Source organism: Gobius niger (assembly GCF_951799975.1).
Source record: "Gobius niger genome assembly, chromosome: 18".
NCBI lineage: Eukaryota > Metazoa > Chordata > Actinopteri > Gobiiformes > Gobiidae > Gobius > Gobius niger.
The window spans coordinates 29019297-29033336 of record NC_136869.1 but is presented as its reverse complement, the minus strand read 5'-3'; positions in this window follow the sequence as shown (position 1 = coordinate 29033336).

The window sequence follows — 14040 nt, the reverse complement described above, 5'->3', positions numbered from 1 at the left end:
ACCATGAGACTATTTCATCAGGTTGGATGGTTGCAGAAAGATTTGGCTTTCAATGTGTTTCTCAACACAACGGCGACAAAGTGTCAGTAATTATCAGACCATTAAAATATAACCTGGTATTGGCAGTGGTGGGATTTGAACCCACGCCTCCAGAGAGACTGGAGCCTAAATCCAGCGCCTTAGACCACTCGGCCACACTACCGTCAGCAGGACTTTAACCCTGACCTAAAAAGGGGAGGAGCTCCACTCTTCAGAGGCCTTCATACACGTCTACGTTAAACCAGGTCCCAGAGAAGACAGGTGTGAATGAGCATGTGTGCGATAACCAACACCAAGCATCTTTGGTGTTTTCTTGGTCATGTGTTGAAAAAACCAAACCAAACCATATCTGATCTAGCTGCAAAGAAGCAACAAGCTCACCCTGCCAGTCGGCCCACAATCAGCTCCCTTCTTCTGATTTTTTTTATGGTAGTCTTCCTCGGCATCTACACAAAGGTTTGGTCAATGGTGAAATGAATCTCTCATCTTGTAGTACATTAATATTAGCGGAAGCCACAGACTTTGGTCTTGACCCAAAGTTTTGATGTGCACTTGTGTAGGTAGTGTGGCCGAGTGGTCTAAGGCGCTGGATTAAGGCTCCAGTCTCTTCGGAGGCGTGGGTTCGAATCCCATCACTGCCATCACAAGTGCGTGTAACTGGTTGAATTAAAAGGCACCTTCTCCTTAAAGGAGCTTTTGTACAAATATTCATTTGAGGAGAGAAATGAAGGATTTAGTTGTTGGCAGGATTCCACAGTGCATCGGATCCGCCCAATGAACAACCGGAAACAATCAGTCGTATGTTCCCCAAAGGGAAGATTGGTGAACTGACAAAAAACTCCTTTTGCAAAAGGGGTTTTACATCAAAACACAGATTTGACTCCAAGTTAACGCTGGAGTGCAGATCCAAGGTCAATTCATGAGCATGTCGTTGCAACACAAACATCCAAAGGACATAGATGCTTATTATACGAACGTAGAAGAACAACAGCAGCAGAGTGAAATAATGATAACGACAGACAGCAACACCCAGGCTGGGAATCACACACTGGTCACCTGCTTGTAAGGCGGCTATGCTGAACACTACACCACCATCCCATGATTTGTGCCAATACAGTCAGCTCATTTCCAGCAATTTAGACATGAGCCTGACAGGCAACCCATGGGCTTCTGAACCATGACACAGCCAATGAGAATCAGCTGGGTCCAGAGTTCCCATACCGGGAGTTGAACCCGGGCCACCTGGGTGAAAACCAGGAATCCTAACCGCTAGACCATATGGGATCAAATCTATGAGTTTCTTTTTTTTTCAAAATCAATTTTGCACATCATATGACAGAATGACTAGTACGTGTGGCCTTGTGAGAGAGGATGAGGAATTAAGATGATCACTCCGGGATAAAACACATTGCGTTGGCTTCTGTGGAGGAGGTAAAGTGGTGTAATGTAGGCCAAATTAAATGCCAGTGTGGAAGTCCCTACTTATTGGGAAGGTTGCTTCTTGCCATCAGACTATGCTCGGCAATTTGAGGAACATTTGAAATGGCAATCATGCTTGTTGGAACTTGGAATTGACAGAAATTAAAAATGACATATGATCACTGGATAATGGGTTGTTGTGGCCGAGAGGTTAAGGCGATGGACTCGAAATCCATTGGGATCTTCCCGCGCAGGTTCGAATCCTGCCAACAACGGCAGGTTTTGGCTTCCCCGAGAATGTGTTCTGTTTATTGAGGCATGAAACAATTGTGGTCCTTCAGGACCATGAGACTATTTCATCAGGTTGGATGGTTGCAGAAAGATTTGGCTTTCAATGTGTTTCTCAACACAACGGCGACAAAGTGTCAGTAATTATCAGACCATTAAAATATACCCTGGTATTGGCAGTGGTGGGATTTGAACCCACGCCTCCAGAGAGACTGGAGCCTAAATCCAGCGCCTTAGACCACTCGGCCACCCTACCGTCAGCAGGACTTTAACCCTGACCTAAAAAGGGGGGGAGCTCCACTCTTCAGAGGCCTTCATACACGTCTACGTTAAACCAGGTCCCAGAGAAGACAGGTGTGAATGAGCATGTGTGCGATAACCAACACCAAGCATCTTTGGTGTTTTCTTGGTCATGTGTTGTGTTTGACGGTCATGTGTTGAAAAAAACAAACCAAACCAAACCATATCTGATCTAGCTGCAAAGAAGCAACAAGCTCACCCTGCCAGTCGGCCCACAATCAGCTCCCTTCTTCTGATTTTTTTTATTGTAGTCTTCCTCGGCATCTACACAAAGGTTTGGTCAATGGTGAAATGAATCTCTCATCTTGTAGTACATTAATATTAGCGGAAGCCACAGACTTTGGTCTTGACCCAAAGTTTTGATGTGCACTTGTGTAGGTAGTGTGGCCGAGTGGTCTAAGGCGCTGGATTAAGGCTCCAGTCTCTTCGGAGGCGTGGGTTCGAATCCCATCACTGCCATCACAAGTGCGTGTAACTGGTTGAATTAAAAGGCACCTTCTCCTTAAAGGAGCTTTTGTACAAATATTCATTTGAGGAGAGAAATGAAGGATTTAGTTGTTGGCAGGATTCCACAGTGCATCGGATCCGCCCAATGAACAACCGGAAACAATCAGTCGTATGTTCCCCAAAGGGAAGATTGGTGAACTGACAAAAAACTCCTTTTGCAAAAGGGGTTTTACATCAAAACACAGATTTGACTCCAAGTTAACGCTGGAGTGCAGATCCAAGGTCAATTCATGAGCATGTCGTTGCAACACAAACATCCAAAGGACATAGATGCTTATTATACGAACGTAGAAGAACAACAGCAGCAGAGTGAAATAATGATAACGACAGACAGCAACACCCAGGCTGGGAATCACACACTGGTCACCTGCTTGTAAGGCGGCTATGCTGAACACTACACCACCATCCCATGATTTGTGCCAATACAGTCAGCTCATTTCCAGCAATTTAGACATGAGCCTGACAGGCAACCCATGGGCTTCTGAACCATGACACAGCCAATGAGAATCAGCTGGGTCCAGAGTTCCCATACCGGGAGTTGAACCCGGGCCACCTGGGTGAAAACCAGGAATCCTAACCGCTAGACCATATGGGATCAAATCTATGAGTTTCTTTTTTTTTCAAAATCAATTTTGCACATCATATGACAGAATGACTAGTACGTGTGGCCTTGTGAGAGAGGATGAGGAATTAAGATGATCACTCCGGGATAAAACACATTGCGTTGGCTTCTGTGGAGGAGGTAAAGTGGTGTAATGTAGGCCAAATTAAATGCCAGTGTGGAAGTCCCTACTTATTGGGAAGGTTGCTTCTTGCCATCAGACTATGCTCGGCAATTTGAGGAACATTTGAAATGGCAATCATGCTTGTTGGAACTTGGAATTGACAGAAATTAAAAATGACATATGATCACTAGATAATGGGTTGTTGTGGCCGAGAGGTTAAGGCGATGGACTCGAAATCCATTGGGATCTTCCCGCGCAGGTTTGAATCCTGCCAACAACGGCAGGTTTTGGTCAACCCCATGCTTTGCATTTCATTTTGGCTTTTACGATTTAATGTGACTTCTGGGTTTGCTGTATTTATTCACAGGGTATCGTTGTAAATCCCCAAAAACAGGGGGATGTAGCTCAGTGGTAGAGCGTGTGCTTCGCATGTACAAGGTCCTGGGATCAATCCCCAGTATCTCCACTGGTTCTTTTTGGGAATGCATATTTTGCTTCACTGGTTGCACACTAACCCGTTTCCTATGCTTAGGGCTGTAATACCACTGTAATAAGGAATTCTTTGTTTTGTGGCCTAATGTTGAAGGTGAAAGATTTTAAATCTGTTGGAATGAAAAAGTGCAGGTTAAAATTCTTCCAAAATCTTGAAGTTGCCCTGGCAAGATCGCCTTGTTTGCTTCCCCGAGAATGTGTTCTGTTTATTGAGGCATGAAACAATTGTGGTCCTTCAGGACCATGAGACTATTTCATCAGGTTGGATGGTTGCAGAAAGATTTGGCTTTCAATGTGTTTCTCAACACAACGGCGACAAAGTGTCAGTAATTATCAGACCATTAAAATATACCCTGGTATTGGCAGTGGTGGGATTTGAACCCACGCCTCCAGAGAGACTGGAGCCTAAATCCAGCGCCTTAGACCACTCGGCCACACTACCGTCAGCAGGACTTTAACCCTGACCTAAAAAGGGGTGGAGCTCCACTCTTCAGAGGCCTTCATACACGTCTACGTTAAACCAGGTCCCAGAGAAGACAGGTGTGAATGAGCATGTGTGCGATAACCAACACCAAGCATCTTTGGTGTTTTCTTGGTCATGTGTTGAAAAAAACAAACCAAACCAAACCATATCTGATCTAGCTGCAAAGAAGCAACAAGCTCACCCTGCCAGTCGGCCCACAATCAGCTCCCTTCTTCTGATTGTTTTTATTGTAGTCTTCCTCGGCATCTACACAAAGGTTTGGTCAATGGTGAAATGAATCTCTCATCTTGTAGTACATTAATATTAGCGGAAGCCACAGACTTTGGTCTTGACCCAAAGTTTTGATGTGCACTTGTGTAGGTAGTGTGGCCGAGTGGTCTAAGGCGCTGGATTAAGGCTCCAGTCTCTTCGGAGGCGTGGGTTCGAATCCCATCACTGCCATCACAAGTGCGTGTAACTGGTTGAATTAAAAGGCACCTTCTCCTTAAAGGAGCTTTTGTACAAATATTCATTTGAGGAGAGAAATTAAGGATTTAGTTGTTGGCAGGATTCCACAGTGCATCGGATCCGCCCAATGAACAACCGGAAACAATCAGTCGTATGTTCCCCAAAGGGAAGATTGGTGAACTGACAAAAAACTCCTTTTGCAAAAGGGGTTTTACATCAAAACACAGATTTGACTCCAAGTTAACGCTGGAGTGCAGATCCAAGGTCAATTCATGAGCATGTCGTTGCAACACAAACATCCAAAGGACATAGATGCTTATTATACGAACGTAGAAGAACAACAGCAGCAGAGTGAAATAATGATAACGACAGACAGCAACACCCAGGCTGGGAATCACACACTGGTCACCTGCTTGTAAGGCGGCTATGCTGAACACTACACCACCATCCCATGATTTGTGCCAATACAGTCAGCTCAGTTCCAGCAATTTAGACATGAGCCTGACAGGCAACCCATGGGCTTCTGAACCATGACAAAGCCAATGAGAATCAGCTGGGTCCAGAGTTCCCATACCGGGAGTTGAACCCGGGCCACCTGGGTGAAAACCAGGAATCCTAACCGCTAGACCATATGGGATCAAATCTATGAGTTTCTTTTTTTTTCAAAATCAATTTTGCACATCATATGACAGAATGACTAGTACGTGTGGCCTTGTGAGAGAGGATGAGGAATTAAGATGATCACTCCGGGATAAAACACATTGCGTTGGCTTCTGTGGAGGAGGTAAAGTGGTGTAATGTAGGCCAAATTAAATGCCAGTGTGGAAGTCCCTACTTATTGGGAAGGTTGCTTCTTGCCATCAGACTATGCTCGGCAATTTGAGGAACATTTGAAATGGCAATCATGCTTGTTGGAACTTGGAATTGACAGAAATTAAAAATGACATATGATCACTAGATAATGGGTTGTTGTGGCCGAGAGGTTAAGGCGATGGACTCGAAATCCATTGGGATCTTCCCGCGCAGGTTTGAATCCTGCCAACAACGGCAGGTTTTGGTCAACCCCATGATTTGCATTTCATTTTGGCTTTTACGATTTAATGTGACTTCTGGGTTTGCTGTATTTATTTACAGGGTATCGTTGTAAATCCCCAAAAACAGGGGGATGTAGCTCAGTGGTAGAGCGTGTGCTTCGCATGTACAAGGTCCTGGGATCAATCCCCAGTATCTCCACTGGTTCTTTTTGGGAATGCATATTTTGCTTCACTGGTTGCACACTAACCCGTTTCCTATGCTTAGGGCTGTAATACCACTGTAATAAGGAATTCTTTGTTTTGTGGCCTAATGTTGAAGGTGAAAGATTTTAAATCTGTTGGAATGAAAAAGCGCAGGTTAAAATTCTTCCAAAATCTTGAAGTTGCCCTGGCAAGATCGCCTTAGACCACTCGGCCACACTACCGTCAGCAGGACTTTAACCCTGACCTAAAAAGGGGTGGAGCTCCACTCTTCAGAGGCCTTCATACACGTCTACGTTAAACCAGGTCCCAGAGAAGACAGGTGTGAATGAGCATGTGTGCGATAACCAACACCAAGCATCTTTGGTGTTTTCTTGGTCATGTGTTGAAAAAACCAAACCAAACCAAACCATATCTGATCTAGCTGCAAAGAAGCAACAAGCTCACCCTGCCAGTCGGCCCACAATCAGCTCCCTTCTTCTGATTTTTTTTATTGTAGTCTTCCTCGGCATCTACACAAAGGTTTGGTCAATGGTGAAATGAATCTCTCATCTTGTAGTACATTAATATTAGCGGAAGCCACAGACTTTGGTCTTGACCCAAAGTTTTGATGTGCACTTGTGTAGGTAGTGTGGCCGAGTGGTCTAAGGCGCTGGATTAAGGCTCCAGTCTCTTCGGAGGCGTGGGTTCGAATCCCATCACTGCCATCACAAGTGCGTGTAACTGGTTGAATTAAAAGGCACCTTCTCCTTAAAGGAGCTTTTGTACAAATATTCATTTGAGGAGAGAAATTAAGGATTTAGTTGTTGGCAGGATTCCACAGTGCATCGGATCCGCCCAATGAACAACCGGAAACAATCAGTCGTATGTTCCCCAAAGGGAAGATTGGTGAACTGACAAAAAACTCCTTTTGCAAAAGGGGTTTTACATCAAAACACAGATTTGACTCCAAGTTAACGCTGGAGTGCAGATCCAAGGTCAATTCATGAGCATGTCGTTGCAACACAAACATCCAAAGGACATAGATGCTTATTATACGAACGTAGAAGAACAACAGCAGCAGAGTGAAATAATGATAACGACAGACAGCAACACCCAGGCTGGGAATCACACACTGGTCACCTGCTTGTAAGGCGGCTATGCTGAACACTACACCACCATCCCATGATTTGTGCCAATACAGTCAGCTCAGTTCCAGCAATTTAGACATGAGCCTGACAGGCAACCCATGGGCTTCTGAACCATGACAAAGCCAATGAGAATCAGCTGGGTCCAGAGTTCCCATACCGGGAGTTGAACCCGGGCCACCTGGGTGAAAACCAGGAATCCTAACCGCTAGACCATATGGGATCAAATCTATGAGTTTCTTTTTTTTTCAAAATCAATTTTGCACATCATATGACAGAATGACTAGTACGTGTGGCCTTGTGAGAGAGGATGAGGAATTAAGATGATCACTCCGGGATAAAACACATTGCGTTGGCTTCTGTGGAGGAGGTAAAGTGGTGTAATGTAGGCCAAATTAAATGCCAGTGTGGAAGTCCCTACTTATTGGGAAGGTTGCTTCTTGCCATCAGACTATGCTCGGCAATTTGAGGAACATTTGAAATGGCAATCATGCTTGTTGGAACTTGGAATTGACAGAAATTAAAAATGACATATGATCACTAGATAATGGGTTGTTGTGGCCGAGAGGTTAAGGCGATGGACTCGAAATCCATTGGGATCTTCCCGCGCAGGTTTGAATCCTGCCAACAACGGCAGGTTTTGGTCAACCCCATGATTTGCATTTCATTTTGGCTTTTACGATTTAATGTGACTTCTGGGTTTGCTGTATTTATTTACAGGGTATCGTTGTAAATCCCCAAAAACAGGGGGATGTAGCTCAGTGGTAGAGCGTGTGCTTCGCATGTACAAGGTCCTGGGATCAATCCCCAGTATCTCCACTGGTTCTTTTTGGGAATGCATATTTTGCTTCACTGGTTGCACACTAACCCGTTTCCTATGCTTAGGGCTGTAATACCACTGTAATAAGGAATTCTTTGTTTTGTGGCCTAATGTTGAAGGTGAAAGATTTTAAATCTGTTGGAATGAAAAAGCGCAGGTTAAAATTCTTCCAAAATCTTGAAGTTGCCCTGGCAAGATCGCCTTGTTTGCTTCCCCGAGAATGTGTTCTGTTTATTGAGGCATGAAACAATTGTGGTCCTTCAGGACCATGAGACTATTTCATCAGGTTTGATGGTTGCAGAAAGATTTGGCTTTCAATGTGTTTCTCAACACAACGGCGACAAAGTGTCAGTAATTATCAGACCATTAAAATATACCCTGGTATTGGCAGTGGTGGGATTTGAACCCACGCCTCCAGAGAGACTGGAGCCTAACTCCAGCGCCTTAGACCACTCGGCCACACTACCGTCAGCAGGACTTTAACCCTGACCTAAAAAGGGCGGGAGCTCCACTCTTCAGAGGCCTTCATACACGTCTACGTTAAACCAGGTCCCAGAGAAGACAGGTGTGAATGAGCATGTGTGCGATAACCAACACCAAGCATCTTTGGTGTTTTCTTGGTCATGTGTTGAAAAAACCAAACCAAACCAAACCATATCTGATCTAGCTGCAAAGAAGCAACAAGCTCACCCTGCCAGTCGGCCCACAATCAGCTCCCTTCTTCTGATTTTTTTTATTGTAGTCTTCCTCGGCATCTACACAAAGGTTTGGTCAATGGTGAAATGAATCTCTCATCTTGTAGTACATTAATATTAGCGGAAGCCACAGACTTTGGTCTTGACCCAAAGTTTTGATGTGCTCTTGTGTAGGTAGTGTGGCCGAGTGGTCTAAGGCGCTGGATTAAGGCTCCAGTCTCTTCGGAGGCGTGGGTTCGAATCCCATCACTGCCATCCCAAGTGCGTGTAACTGGTTGAATTAAAAGGCACCTTCTCCTTAAAGGAGCTTTTGTACAAATATTCATTTGAGGAGAGAAATGAAGGATTTAGTTGTTGGCAGGATTCCACAGTGCATCGGATCCGCCCAATGAACAACCGGAAACAATCAGTCGTATGTTCCCCAAAGGGAAGATTGGTGAACTGACAAAAAACTCCTTTTGCAAAAGGGGTTTTACATCAAAACACAGATTTGACTCCAAGTTAACGCTGGAGTGCAGATCCAAGGTCAATTCATGAGCATGTCGTTGCAACACAAACATCCAAAGGACATAGATGCTTATTATGCGAACGTAGAAGAACAACAGCAGCAGAGTGAAATAATGATAACGACAGACAGCAACACCCAGGCTGGGAATCACACACTGGTCACCTGCTTGTAAGGCGGCTATGCTGAACACTACACCACCATCCCATGATTTGTGCCAATACAGTCAGCTCAGTTCCAGCAATTTAGACATGAGCCTGACAGGCAACCCATGGGCTTCTGAACCATGACACAGCCAATGAGAATCAGCTGGGTCCAGAGTTCCCATACCGGGAGTTGAACCCGGGCCACCTGGGTGAAAACCAGGAATCCTAACCGCTAGACCATATGGGATCAAATCTATGAGTTTCTTTTTTTTTCAAAATCAATTTTGCACATCATATGACAGAATGACTAGTACGTGTGGCCTTGTGAGAGAGGATGAGGAATTAAGATGATCACTCCGGGATAAAACACATTGCGTTGGCTTCTGTGGAGGAGGTAAAGTGGTGTAATGTAGGCCAAATTAAATGCCAGTGTGGAAGTCCCTACTTATTGGGAAGGTTGCTTCTTGCCATCAGACTATGCTCGGCAATTTGAGGAACATTTGAAATGGCAATCATGCTTGTTGGAACTTGGAATTGACAGAAATTAAAAATGACATATGATCACTAGATAATGGGTTGTTGTGGCCGAGAGGTTAAGGCGATGGACTCGAAATCCATTGGGATCTTCCCGCGCAGGTTCGAATCCTGCCAACAACGGCAGGTTTTGGTCAACCCCATGCTTTGCATTTCATTTTGGCTTTTACGATTTAATGTGACTTCTGGGTTTGCTGTATTTATTCACAGGGTATCGTTGTAAATCCCCAAAAACAGGGGGATGTAGCTCAGTGGTAGAGCGTGTGCTTCGCATGTACAAGGTCCTGGGATCAATCCCCAGTATCTCCACTGGTTCTTTTTGGGAATGCATATTTTGCTTCACTGGTTGCACACTAACCCGTTTCCTATGCTTAGGGCTGTAATACCACTGTAATAAGGAATTCTTTGTTTTGTGGCCTAATGTTGAAGGTGAAAGATTTTAAATCTGTTGGAATGAAAAAGTGCAGGTTAAAATTCTTCCAAAATCTTGAAGTTGCCCTGGCAAGATCGCCTTGTTTGCTTCCCCGAGAATGTGTTCTGTTTATTGAGGCATGAAACAATTGTGGTCCTTCAGGACCATGAGACTATTTCATCAGGTTGGATGGTTGCAGAAAGATTTGGCTTTCAATGTGTTTCTCAACACAACGGCGACAAAGTGTCAGTAATTATCAGACCATTAAAATATAACCTGGTATTGGCAGTGGTGGGATTTGAACCCACGCCTCCAGAGAGACTGGAGCCTAAATCCAGCGCCTTAGACCACTCGGCCACACTACCGTCAGCAGGACTTTAACCCTGACCTAAAAAGGGGAGGAGCTCCACTCTTCAGAGGCCTTCATACACGTCTACGTTAAACCAGGTCCCAGAGAAGACAGGTGTGAATGAGCATGTGTGCGATAACCAACACCAAGCATCTTTGGTGTTTTCTTGGTCATGTGTTGAAAAAACCAAACCAAACCATATCTGATCTAGCTGCAAAGAAGCAACAAGCTCACCCTGCCAGTCGGCCCACAATCAGCTCCCTTCTTCTGATTTTTTTTATGGTAGTCTTCCTCGGCATCTACACAAAGGTTTGGTCAATGGTGAAATGAATCTCTCATCTTGTAGTACATTAATATTAGCGGAAGCCACAGACTTTGGTCTTGACCCAAAGTTTTGATGTGCACTTGTGTAGGTAGTGTGGCCGAGTGGTCTAAGGCGCTGGATTAAGGCTCCAGTCTCTTCGGAGGCGTGGGTTCGAATCCCATCACTGCCATCACAAGTGCGTGTAACTGGTTGAATTAAAAGGCACCTTCTCCTTAAAGGAGCTTTTGTACAAATATTCATTTGAGGAGAGAAATTAAGGATTTAGTTGTTGGCAGGATTCCACAGTGCATCGGATCCGCCCAATGAACAACCGGAAACAATCAGTCGTATGTTACCCAAAGGGAAGATTGGTGAACTGACAAAAAACTCCTTTTGCAAAAGGGGTTTTACATCAAAACACAGATTTGACTCCAAGTTAACGCTGGAGTGCAGATCCAAGGTCAATTCATGAGCATGTCGTTGCAACACAAACATCCAAAGGACATAGATGCTTATTATACGAACATAGAAGAACAACAGCAGCAGAGTGAAATAATGATAACGACAGACAGCAACACCCAGGCTGGGAATCACACACTGGTCACCTGCTTGTAAGGCGGCTATGCTGAACACTACACCACCATCCCATGATTTGTGCCAATACAGTCAGCTCATTTCCAGCAATTTAGACATGAGCCTGACAGGCAACCCATGGGCTTCTGAACCATGACACAGCCAATGAGAATCAGCTGGGTCCAGAGTTCCCATACCGGGAGTTGAACCCGGGCCACCTGGGTGAAAACCAGGAATCCTAACCGCTAGACCATATGGGATCAAATCTATGAGTTTCTTTTTTTTTCAAAATCAATTTTGCACATCATATGACAGAATGACTAGTACGTGTGGCCTTGTGAGAGAGGATGAGGAATTAAGATGATCACTCCGGGATAAAACACATTGCGTTGGCTTCTGTGGAGGAGGTAAAGTGGTGTAATGTAGGCCAAATTAAATGCCAGTGTGGAAGTCCCTACTTATTGGGAAGGTTGCTTCTTGCCATCAGACTATGCTCGGCAATTTGAGGAACATTTGAAATGGCAATCATGCTTGTTGGAACTTGGAATTGACAGAAATTAAAAATGACATATGATCACTAGATAATGGGTTGTTGTGGCCGAGAGGTTAAGGCGATGGACTCGAAATCCATTGGGATCTTCCCGCGCAGGTTCGAATCCTGCCAACAACGGCAGGTTTTGGTCAACCCCATGCTTTGCATTTCATTTTGGCTTTAACGATTTAATGTGACTTCTGGGTTTGCTGTATTTATTCACAGGGTATCGTTGTAAATCCCCAAAAACAGGGGGATGTAGCTCAGTGGTAGAGCGTGTGCTTCGCATGTACAAGGTCCTGGGATCAATCCCCAGTATCTCCACTGGTTCTTTTTGGGAATGCATATTTTGCTTCACTGGTTGCACACTAACCCGTTTCCTATGCTTAGGGCTGTAATACCACTGTAATAAGGAATTCTTTGTTTTGTGGCCTAATGTTGAAGGTGAAAGATTTTAAATCTGTTGGAATGAAAAAGTGCAGGTTAAAATTCTTCCAAAATCTTGAAGTTGCCCTGGCAAGATCGCCTTGTTTGCTTCCCCGAGAATGTGTTCTGTTTATTGAGGCATGAAACAATTGTGGTCCTTCAGGACCATGAGACTATTTCATCAGGTTGGATGGTTGCAGAAAGATTTGGCTTTCAATGTGTTTCTCAACACAACGGCGACAAAGTGTCAGTAATTATCAGACCATTAAAATATAACCTGGTATTGGCAGTGGTGGGATTTGAACCCACGCCTCCAGAGAGACTGGAGCCTAAATCCAGCGCCTTAGACCACTCGGCCACACTACCGTCAGCAGGACTTTAACCCTGACCTAAAAAGGGGAGGAGCTCCACTCTTCAGAGGCCTTCATACACGTCTACGTTAAACCAGGTCCCAGAGAAGACAGGTGTGAATGAGCATGTGTGCGATAACCAACACCAAGCATCTTTGGTGTTTTCTTGGTCATGTGTTGAAAAAACCAAACCAAACCATATCTGATCTAGCTGCAAAGAAGCAACAAGCTCACCCTGCCAGTCGGCCCACAATCAGCTCCCTTCTTCTGATTTTTTTTATGGTAGTCTTCCTCGGCATCTACACAAAGGTTTGGTCAATGGTGAAATGAATCTCTCATCTTGTAGTACATTAATATTAGCGGAAGCCACAGACTTTGGTCTTGACCCAAAGTTTTGATGTGCACTTGTGTAGGTAGTGTGGCCGAGTGGTCTAAGGCGCTGGATTAAGGCTCCAGTCTCTTCGGAGGCGTGGGTTCGAATCCCATCACTGCCATCACAAGTGCGTGTAACTGGTTGAATTAAAAGGCACCTTCTCCTTAAAGGAGCTTTTGTACAAATATTCATTTGAGGAGAGAAATGAAGGATTTAGTTGTTGGCAGGATTCCACAGTGCATCGGATCCGCCCAATGAACAACCGGAAACAATCAGTCGTATGTTACCCAAAGGGAAGATTGGTGAACTGACAAAAAACTCCTTTTGCAAAAGGGGTTTTACATCAAAACACAGATTTGACTCCAAGTTAACGCTGGAGTGCAGATCCAAGGTCAATTCATGAGCATGTCGTTGCAACACAAACATCCAAAGGACATAGATGCTTATTATACGAACATAGAAGAACAACAGCAGCAGAGTGAAATAATGATAACGACAGACAGCAACACCCAGGCTGGGAATCACACACTGGTCACCTGCTTGTAAGGCGGCTATGCTGAACACTACACCACCATCCCATGATTTGTGCCAATACAGTCAGCTCATTTCCAGCAATTTAGACATGAGCCTGACAGGCAACCCATGGGCTTCTGAACCATGACACAGCCAATGAGAATCAGCTGGGTCCAGAGTTCCCATACCGGGAGTTGAACCCGGGCCACCTGGGTGAAAACCAGGAATCCTAACCGCTAGACCATATGGGATCAAATCTATGAGTTTCTTTTTTTTTCAAAATCAATTTTGCACATCATATGACAGAATGACTAGTACGTGTGGCCTTGTGAGAGAGGATGAGGAATTAAGATGATCACTCCGGGATAAAACACATTGCGTTGGCTTCTGTGGAGGAGGTAAAGTGGTGTAATGTAGGCCAAATTAAATGCCAGTGTGGAAGTCC